General features: G+C 35.9%; 1 long non-coding RNA gene and 1 pseudogene across 1 annotated transcript; both read left to right on the top strand.

Annotated features, from left to right (window-relative positions):
- The first annotated feature begins 688 nt into the window (after positions 1-688).
- LOC126633458 (uncharacterized) lies at positions 689-2,085 on the top strand. Its single transcript, XR_007627058.1, has 3 exons — positions 689-1,037; positions 1,166-1,318; positions 1,799-2,085. It is a non-coding gene; the product is annotated as an uncharacterized LOC126633458 (long non-coding RNA).
- A 1,397-nt stretch (positions 2,086-3,482) lies between these two features.
- Positions 3,483-7,615, top strand: LOC126631085 (pentatricopeptide repeat-containing protein At1g19720-like; annotated as a pseudogene).
- Positions 7,616-10,377: the final 2,762 nt, after the last annotated feature.

Raw genomic sequence — 10,377 nt, 5'->3', positions numbered from 1 at the left:
CTAACTTCAAGCTCTTATTGCAGCACACAAGGCAAGCAAGACCCTGACCATCAAACATACATCAAAGTGTCAATCCCTTGGGGAGCTGTGCTGAGGTCCAAGGAGCCTTCTCCAGATAAATCTTTGCCCGAACATTGATATTATCAAGTAAGATGTCGAGTCCTTTTGCATTCATATAATTACATGTATGAGCTACTTTTCTGAGTTTTGTTGATTTGTTTGCTTGTCTGGTATATACAAGAAGGGATGATGACACCGCCACGAACATTATCAATTTATACATGAAAAATGTAACACTTGGGTTAAACTAACCATTTATTTTGAGCACGTCACATCAGCAAAATAATAAAACATACGACAGCGGGTTTTTCCAGGTCAATTTTTGTTGGCATGTTGTTTGTTCATGTAAGTGTTGATTTGATTAATGCAAGTGCTTTTGGCATTTTATGACAAAGAAGAAGAAGAAGAATTGTATATATGCTATAACATTATGAATTTGAGAACTCAAACATGTGAATTGAATGGAGGTAAGCAACAGTTATATGAGGCATGTGAATTGTATGGAGGTAAGCAACATATATGTGACTGTTTTTTTGCTAAAAATATTCTATGATTTTTTGATATATTGTTCATTACAAAACAAGGAAGGATAGGAAGAAAGTGTAATATAAGATCTCTAACTTTAGACTTTGTTCCAAGCAATATTGTTTGGTGAAATAGTTGTGTTAAGATATTGGAGAAAATTAAAAATATTTAAAATTCATTTTAAGGAGGTTCTCATCCTTCAGGTGAAATCCGGATACCAATTCTCAGGATCATGGTGCCACAAAGTGGCATATGAAGCAGGCCTCTTATTTAACTTAAAGTCAAAACCCAGTACACAAAACTGAAACTAAAAGCCATCGGAAACTTGTTGAGCTCGTTGAATAAGTCATCGTCTTCCTCCAAGATGTCACTTTCCTCCTAGGACTAACTCAGCCTCCTCCCCATGCATCCTATCTTCGCCATCATAGTAGTCGTCTCGTTTATCTGCGTTGGTAGTTACCGTTCCTCTAAATTCCCCACTTTTTAATTTAATTTAATTTTTTTGAAATTCTGGTTGTAATTGAATGTGAATTGAGAATCTGGATCGGTGACAATTGTTGTGTATGATCAAATTTTTTAGGTTGGTGGCTGGTGTGGAATCTAGTGCTGGTTCACGTTCCTCTGGTCAAGAGATTTTCGGGTTAAAAAAGAAGACGGTCTAGCTCAAACCCCCAACCCGTCGTATTTCTAAAATTTACAGCACCATTAACGTTCACAATTTAGCTTCTAAATAGTAAGTTCTTATTTTTATGTTCAAGCTCTTTTTTTATATTAATTTTTTTTTTAATTTCTACTTGTGCAAGTCCAGAATTGAGTATTTGGGTCCATTGAGCTTCTTCTGCTAGTAAATTCAGATTTAGTTCAAGGATTTGAATATAATCTGTGTTTTGCAGCAGTTTAACTTGTTACTAGTCATACATTGTTGCTAACTAACCATATGTTTTTGCAAACTAGTCATGTTTTTTTGTTTTGCCTGCAAACCAAGAAATTTGGGATTCTTTCCAAATATAGAAAAGATGGTTCTATTAGGAAACATATGTTAGGCAGCTTCATAGTTAATTGTCTTTGATGAATGTCTGTACAAGGGATTGTACAATGATGTGTTAAAAATCCTATTTCATCGTACTTTAAATACAATGTCATTGAAATGCTTCTTGCAATAAATAGTGATATGTGACTCAAGAAATCAATCATGGGATCCAATCATATGCAGACTTGGAAGTTTCCTGTGTGTTTGAAGGGCGAGGGACTGCGGACACCAAAATTTGCTTGTTTGATGCAACAAAACAAATTAGCATTGGAAATTCAGGTGTTTGATGCAACAAAACAAATTGGCATTGGAAATTCAGGTGCTTGAACACCACGAGATTATGTTGCTTGTATATAGATTTTATTTGATTTCTTCATTATGTGATGCAACAAGTTTGTTAATTGCAATGTAATTTCTAAGTAGGTTTCCAAGTGGGCAATTAACCTCAAGATGTATATAGTTTGGTTGAATTTAATTTTAGTGGTGTCACACCTAAATTATCAAAAATTATCAATATTTCCTTTCAACTTTAGTGCTGTCCAAATCCAATAGTATCATGAAGTCAGGATGGCAAAGATATTTGGGAAATTAGATGTTATAGAAAGATTACAAATGCTACTTGCTGAAATTGAAATATTGACAAGAACTGCACCAATGGCATATTATTGAAAAGGTGAAATGTCTAAAACACCATACATAGATACCTTATTGATACGGTGTAGATATCACGGATATTTGATATATAGTGTAGATAACGTGAGTACATGGTCTATACACTCACAATTTTGTATGCTCGCAGTTTTGTCTGTAATACTAATAGATGGTCCGGTTTTATAGTTATTGATATGTTTGGGATATGTTGTCTATATGTTGATGATATTGTTCAATACTGCCATCCACGTTGTTGCTTATCACCAAAATGTAAAACTAGGTTTTGCTCGCAAATGGAGATGTTAAATTTAGATTGTCTAATTTCAATTGAGAAATGGCACTTTGAAGTTCGATGCTAAGTTTTCATTCTTCCAAAGGATGAGTCAAATTATTTTTTAATTATATATTTTGGGTTCTACAGTTGTAAAATTTGTAAAAAAATTATGCAAATTGGTCTGGGTACATCATGTGATTGGTGGATTGTGAGATGCATTTATTAAATAATGCAAATGGAAAGGATTTGACGTTGCTGTCAAAACAAACGCAAGGGATGGGAGGCGTCAAGTCAACATCAGATAAAACGAATTGGTTGGAAAAATTTGTTGTCTTTTTATCCTATTTCGCACTTTTGACATCTCCTTTGTAGATGGTTTAAGGGATTTGATCTAAATATTGAAAAAATTTAGACATGAAAAGCTGCAAAAGATACTGGAATGGCTCCAATGATCGATGCCCTCCCAACCCCCACACCACCCAACCCAACTCGACGGCAACCCCTTTCCACAGCCAACCAACATTTTCTCTCCGAAAATTCGGAGGAGAAAGCCTTGGTTAGTAGGAAGAGCGATACAGACAACGAGCTACAGCCCAAAACATGGCGGTCTTCTGAAAATCCATGTTACCATACAGACAATAAGTTTTGGTCTTAGATATCGATTTACAAGAGCGTAAAATTGATATTAAATTTTTTTATTAAAAAGTAGAAGAAGAAATAAGACAAGTGAATGTGTTTATCAATAGCGAGCATGTTTATCAACAAGGAGCGTGTTTACCAACCCATTACACTTCAAAAAGCAGAAAAAACAAGCCCATTACATAATTAGCCTATTTGCCGAAATCCCTCGTAAACTTGAAACCTATTGCTAATTTGCTCTCTGAATTTAATTTCAGCCAATTACTCCCCTAAAGTTTTATTTACGGCCAAATTCATTTCTTCCGTTAAATCTCACACATTTCATCCATGATTCCGTTAGTTTAGAGGGCAGTATTGTCGTTTTGGTCCAAACATTTGTTGCCCCCTTTTGAATTCGCTCTGATGGTAAAACGGACGCTTCGACAAATACCTCGGAATATTTTACATTACTCCGCCTCTTCTTTGTGTGTCTACGCTCGCCGCAGAGCTCGGTTGGTCCTCGTCCTCCTCATCCATCTGCTCTTCTTCTTACTTGGCGGAGTTGTCCTTTCATTATCCATTTCTTTCGTTTTGGAAATGGAAACTCTTTGGACTTCTTTACTTCCTAGTATTCCCCTACTCGCCCAACCCTCCCTCTCACAAAAACCCAGCAATTCCCACAAACCCAAGTTCAAATTTCAAGCTTCCACCGCCACAACCGGCGTTTCCACCACCGCCACACTCTCAAACCCAACAAACCAACAAACCCATATCTCCTTTCCCGCCAAAATCAGCAACAATCCAATAGCTGCCCAACCCAGTCCTGAAATTGGTCGTTTCCTTTCACTACTGAAAAGCAACCCTTTGTCTGACTGTAGACAAATTCATGCCCAAGCTCTGAAGTTGGATGCTTTTGAGGGTAATGGTTAGGTAAGAAACAAGCTTGCTATGCTTTACTCGAAGAGTGATGGGTTTTTAGACTATGCACGTAAGATGTTCAACGATATTCCCCAGAGAACTGTACCCACTTATGGGGCGTTGATAAGCGCATATTGTCGGTCAGAGCTGTGGGAAGATTTGTTTTTGGTGTTTGACTTGATGATTGATGAGGGCATGATGCCGGATAAATACGTTGTGCCTACGGTTTTGAAAGCGTGTGCTCAGGTGCGGATGTTGAGGACTGGTAAAATGATTCATGGGCTTATGATAAGGAATGCTTTGGATTCCGATGTTTTCGTGGGGATTGATTTTTATGCCAATTGTGGACACTTTGGATTTGCAATGACTGTGTTTGATGCAATGAGGGAAACAGATGTAGTTTCATGGACTGCCCTTGTTTTTGCTTTCATGAATGAAGGTCTTTTTGAAGAGGCAATGGAGGTTTTCAAGTCCATGCAGGTGAATGGTGTCGAACAGGATTTGATCTCTTGGAATGCGCTTGTATCAGGGTTTGCGCGGAATGGAGAGACTGATTTAGCTCTTCAGTATTTGGAAGCGATGCAGGAAGAAGGGTTGAAGCCTAGGGTTAGTACTTGGAACAGAATCATTTCCGGTTGTGTTCAGAATAGCTTTTTTGTGGATGCTTTGGATGCATTCAATAATATGTTATGTTTCCCTGAGGATCCAAACTCTGTTACAGTTGCAAGCATATCACCATCTTGTGCAGGCCGGAAAGATTTAAACTTAGGCAGGGCTGTTCATGGATTTGCTCTGAAGCGTCAGCTGTGTGCGAACGTTCATGTGGAAGGTTCGTTAATTGATATGTATTCAAAATGTGGGATGAACGATTATGCAGAGAGGATTTTTTCCAAAGCCGAGAGCAAAAGCATTTCTATGTGGAATGAGATGGCTGCAGCTTATGTAAATGCAGGAGAAGCAAATAAGGGAATAGAACTTGTTAGAGTAATGCATAGTCATGGCATAAAACCTGATGCGGTATCTTATAACACAATATTGGCTGGCCACGCAAGAAATGGGCAAATAAATGAGGCATATGAGTTGCTTTATGAGATGGTCCGAATGGATTTGAACCCAAATATTATTTTGTTCAACATTTTAATTTCCGGATTTCAATAATTTGGGCTTAGTTTTGAAGCTTTGAAAGTGTTCCAGTCCATGCAATCCCCATCAAGTGGTTACTTTGGTAATGATGTGCTCCATAAGTCAGTTCAACCAAACTCCATTACCATTGCCGGTGCTCTTGCAGCTTGTGCTGATCTTAATCTACTATGCCAGGGGAAGGAAATCCATGGATACACGTTGAAGACTAGCGTCGAGCCTAATATCTATATCTCAAGTGCATGGATCGACATGTATTCAAAATGTCATGATATTGCCTCAGCAGCGAAAGTATTTAGGAGAACTGATGATAAAAACAGTCTGTTGGAACGCTTTGATCGCAGGCCATGTCAATAACAAGCAGCTTGACCGAGCTCTTGAACTTTTCGGTGAAATGCTGGAAGAAGGTCTTGGACCAAGCTCTATTACGCTTATGACACTTCTCCTCACTTGTGGTGATTTGGAAGCTCTGAGGTTTGAAAGAGAATTACATGGACATATCATAAAGAGTCATCTCGATCAGTCTAATTTTAGCCTTGCGAGTGCCTTTATAGGCTTGTATGCTAAGTGCAGTAGTATCAAGGATGCTAAATCAGTCATTGACTTTGAAGTTAAAGGGGATGTTTCTGTATGGAACTCCATGCTTTCTGCTAATTTAACTAACGGAACGGCCAAGAAGGCCATTGCCTTGTTTGGGAAGATGCAGTTAGCAGGGGTTGAGCCTGAAGTATAACCATTACTTTACTCTTTTGAGCTTGTGATCATGATAGCGTAGTGGAAGAAGGATGAAAATGTCACAAAATCATTGAAGAACAAACTTTGTGCTTTTTGAGTTTCTCTTTCAGGCACATGGATGGTTAATTATTCCGACAGTGCCAGTTTTGATTTCTCCGTAATCATGTTTTGGAGAACAAAAATGAACAGATGAAAAAGTTTTCAGATGCTAGTCCTTCAATCGACGTGTCTAAGAATTTGATATTTATTGACTGCTAGAGATCAAATAAAGTTGCATAAGATTGAGGAGAGGGAGATCTTTATGCTTCTATCACCACATGAAGGACGGGATGCATAGATGCCCGAATGGATAGTCACAAAGTAGAACCAAGTTGTAAGTTTTGGAAGTTACTTCCTATGGTGACATCTGTGCTGGAGTCAAAAGAGCATACGAAAAACATTTGGCGAAACATGAAAATTTGGATTGAGCTTCGATGTTGTTTGATCGAGGGAGAATGCTTGTGCAGCATGTATCACTAGCATCCAGAAAATATAAGTTTAGAAAGTTGGTTCCTGCATTGGTCATGCTATAGAGCTTACCAGTTGGAAGCTGCAAAAGCAACAGAGTTATCTTCCTTGTTAAAGAGGTTTTGGCTATTTCTATTCCTACATTGTTGCGGATATGTGACCTTCCAAGTTTGCTCTTAAGAAGATATTTGTAAGATCGGTGCAGATTTCCACTATAGGAGACTCTCAGCATGACATTCTCCCGGGTGTTCGTATCATGCAAGAAGCAAGAACACAGAGAAGGTAGTTTGCCTTGTTAATGTTTATTCGTTTGTTCTGCTTATATTTTCGGTGTATTTTAGCATATTAATCCGATGACATTGTTAATATTAATTGTGTTTTATAAGATCAAGGGGTGACCTTATCCTTTTACAGGCTGATGCTCTAATCAATGTTTATGAAACCTATGTTCTAAGTGAACTAACTAAACAATTTCGCCTCTCAAAATCACATCGAAACTTCACTAAATAATCATGGTGCACATGAACACACAACACATATTACAAGAATTATATTACTCACCGAACATAAGTTGCATCCCTGTTGCAGGTTGTGCTTCCGGGGACTATATACATTATGTCTTACAGCCAAGTACTATTTGCAGGGTTTAAGTATATTTATGCCTCCCTGGCATTGTCTCACATTCAGCTGATAAGAAGCTCCGAAGAGTATGGCCAAGAACTAGTAATGTCGTGGATCAAGTCTGCTAGGGCTCCCTTCGCTTGGACTCAAAGTACGTTCCAACCCGTCTTTCATTGCTAGCCTTCAACACTTGTTTACCACTCTATTGTTGTTAGCTGCCGTTATTTGAGAACGAGCAAGGAACATGGGCTTCATTGCCCCGAAAAGAAAGGCAAAGGCAGAAATATACATAACCAGACTTTCATGCTACCCATTATCAAATTTGAAGTCTCAAAACCACTTGTTGTGCAGACTTAGATAAGAGGAAGGAGGACGTTTGGACATTGTATATGTATACATACTGTCATTCATATCATTAATTGGTATTTAAAAGTAAACGGAATCAATGTGGAAGAAGTTTGAGTCCTTTCCACTTGGCCAGTTGGTATCTCCATTCATTGAATCAAAGAATATCCCCAAGAGAACTTGTTTGCCAAGTCATAAGCTTTGTCCATGCGCACCATGCGATAGTTAGTTTCGTCTCTCTGGAATTGAATTGAAGTGGATAATTTTTTAAAGAAAGTTTTAACGAAAATGGCCTAACACTATTCATTCTTAATCAAAAGGATATTTTGTGTATGAAAAGTTCATGATGGATCAAGCTCTTTTCTTTATTTACTTTTATGTCATTATTTTATTATTGTGGCATGGTCCACAATGATGTTGACAGAGGTTGATGTCAACATCAATACATTATTTTACATGATGTTATTCAACTTATACTAATTTGCTGCCAGTTCTTTATGCTTCCATCATGTTGTCAATGTTATGCAGCTATTCTTCTATCAAATTGTTCCAGTACTGTTCATTTCTTTCTACTAGCTCTGCATCTCTTTCTCTATCTTCTTTCACCTTGTAGTACATTTCTGCTGTTTCTTCTTTGAAATTTTGAGGCTTCCAATAAGGCTAATGACCGATCTTTGTCTTGTTGTAAATATACATTTCTTCTTCTTCTGCTACTAATACCATATCATACCTAAAATCTTCAAACTCATCTAATGCTAGCATTTGGATCCCTCGAAATTTTAGAATATTTTTGTATGAAGAAGTCCACCTATGTGTAGTCCAAAGGACTCTCCATTAATCATGGCTATATGTCTAACTTTCATCTCATGAATATGTACATACCAATCTAGAAGACTACTAATAAAACTTATGTAAATTTCCTTCCACTTTTCCAGATAATTTTCTGCTACTTCTATAAGTTTTTCAAGAAATAATTCTAGTTGAGAAATATGGTTAACGAATATTTTATCAAGATAGCCAAACTCTAATAGTAAGGTAAGGGTAACTTCTACCACATTATGTTTTTTCTTATGCTCATAACTAAAATGTCATGGTCTAAAATCTCTCATGTTAATCCTGGTCATAACTATGCTAATATCTGGTTTACAAATACAATTTTATATACTATCACAAAGACATGGTGAATACATCTTTGTAATAATATTCATCCATGGTTTTAGATCAAAGATTGACTGATACAAAGCACATTGTAATTGTAATTGCAACTCTTTCATGGACTGTGATGTTCTACTCAGGATCTCATTTTGAATATCTGATGGCATTATTCTTAATTTTGCTTTTGAAATTTCTTCTAATAAGATATTATCATATACTATTAAGTTTAAAGATATATTCCTAAGAAAATCTTCATATCTTTCTTGCTTTTTCTTTGTCACTCAGATACTGATGTTGCTCATTATTTTGATGCTGCTCCATTTCAATGTTTTCTTCTAATAGCTCAATCTTAATCTCTTCTATGGGCTCATTGGCCTCTTGTTCTATGGGTTCAATAACCTCTTTTTCTTTATTATTATGCTGATCAGTTTCCAAACCTATTTTCAATTCTCTTTTCAAGATGTCACTTGTCTTCTATTGCATTCTAAGATATTGGAGTTCTTGGTTCATTTTGATAAACTTACTAAGTAATGACTCATGGTCCCTAGAAATGACTTGAAGGTTGTGCTCAAGAGAATGAATATGTTGATGGCTTTGATGAATGCTAAAATTAAAACTAACAAATTCTTGTTCTAAGGCTCTAATTAATTTTTCATGACCTAACCTCATGCTTGGCTATTTGATTTGGATATTCCAAAAATTATCTAGGAGAACCTGCTGCCTATCAAAAAACCCTGGTACTCTTGACCTATACCTTAGAGTTTGATTTCTGATTCCTTCAACAATATTGCCATTAAAGTTGAAAGTTGGTACTGATGGTGATGCTGATCTGCTTATGCTATTTTGGAATCCATTGAATAGTAAAGGTCCATGATACATCATTATGCTATTGAAGTGTGCTCTTCTACCTTGTGGTCTTGTGCTATTTGAGAATGATGGTCCATGATATTCCATTCATGTTTAACAAATTAATTTTGATAAGATATCAGCTAATGTATTATCATTACCTTTTATATGTTCAAAAATTTGTTTAAAATCATTTCCTGTAATTGAATCAATAAAATTAACTCATCTTCTGGCTGCGTGTTTATTAGCATGTATTTTGTTATAATGAAAAACTATATTTTGACAATATGTTCTAATAGTAAATACTTCATTATGTAAAAATAAAGAAAATGTCTCAAGTGAGTTAATTATTCCTCAAATTTCTAAATTCATTGACGGTAATCTTGATTGTACATCACTAAACTTTCCTGATGAATATCTACAAATATGTTCGTCAGACTTTGGTGACTCCTTATGCTTTTTTTAGTATAGTATACAGGCCTATCCTAATGATGAAGCATCAGTTTCAACTATTTTATAACTATCATCTAATTGTAATGTTAATGGCTTAAGTTCAGTTAATTTCTTCCTTTATATTTTGAACTAATTTAATATCTTCACTATTAAAATACTTTTGTCCAGTTTTGCTAGTTTTAATGTGTAATACTGCTATTTTTCTTCCTAAATCAAGGATAAAATTTCTTACATAATTTAACAATTCTAAAAATATTTGTAACTGTTTTTTATCTTCTAACTTATCTGGAAATTCTAAAATCTTTTTGGCTATATGATCTTATAATTGTATTGTACCTGACTTGATATACATTCCTAAATATTCTATATCTTGTTTTTCTAATGCTATTTTATTTTTGCTAATCACAATTCCATTATTGATAAACTCTTGTAAAACTATCTCTAAGTGTTTCCTATGTTCATTTCTATTTTTACTATGTACTACGATATCGTCTACATA

The sequence above is a fragment of the Malus sylvestris genome, chromosome 8 (assembly GCF_916048215.2).
Source record: "Malus sylvestris chromosome 8, drMalSylv7.2, whole genome shotgun sequence".
Taxonomy (NCBI): Eukaryota; Viridiplantae; Streptophyta; class Magnoliopsida; order Rosales; family Rosaceae; genus Malus; species Malus sylvestris.
Note: the sequence above shows the minus strand (reverse complement) of the source record. Positions and strands in the feature narration are given on the sequence as shown.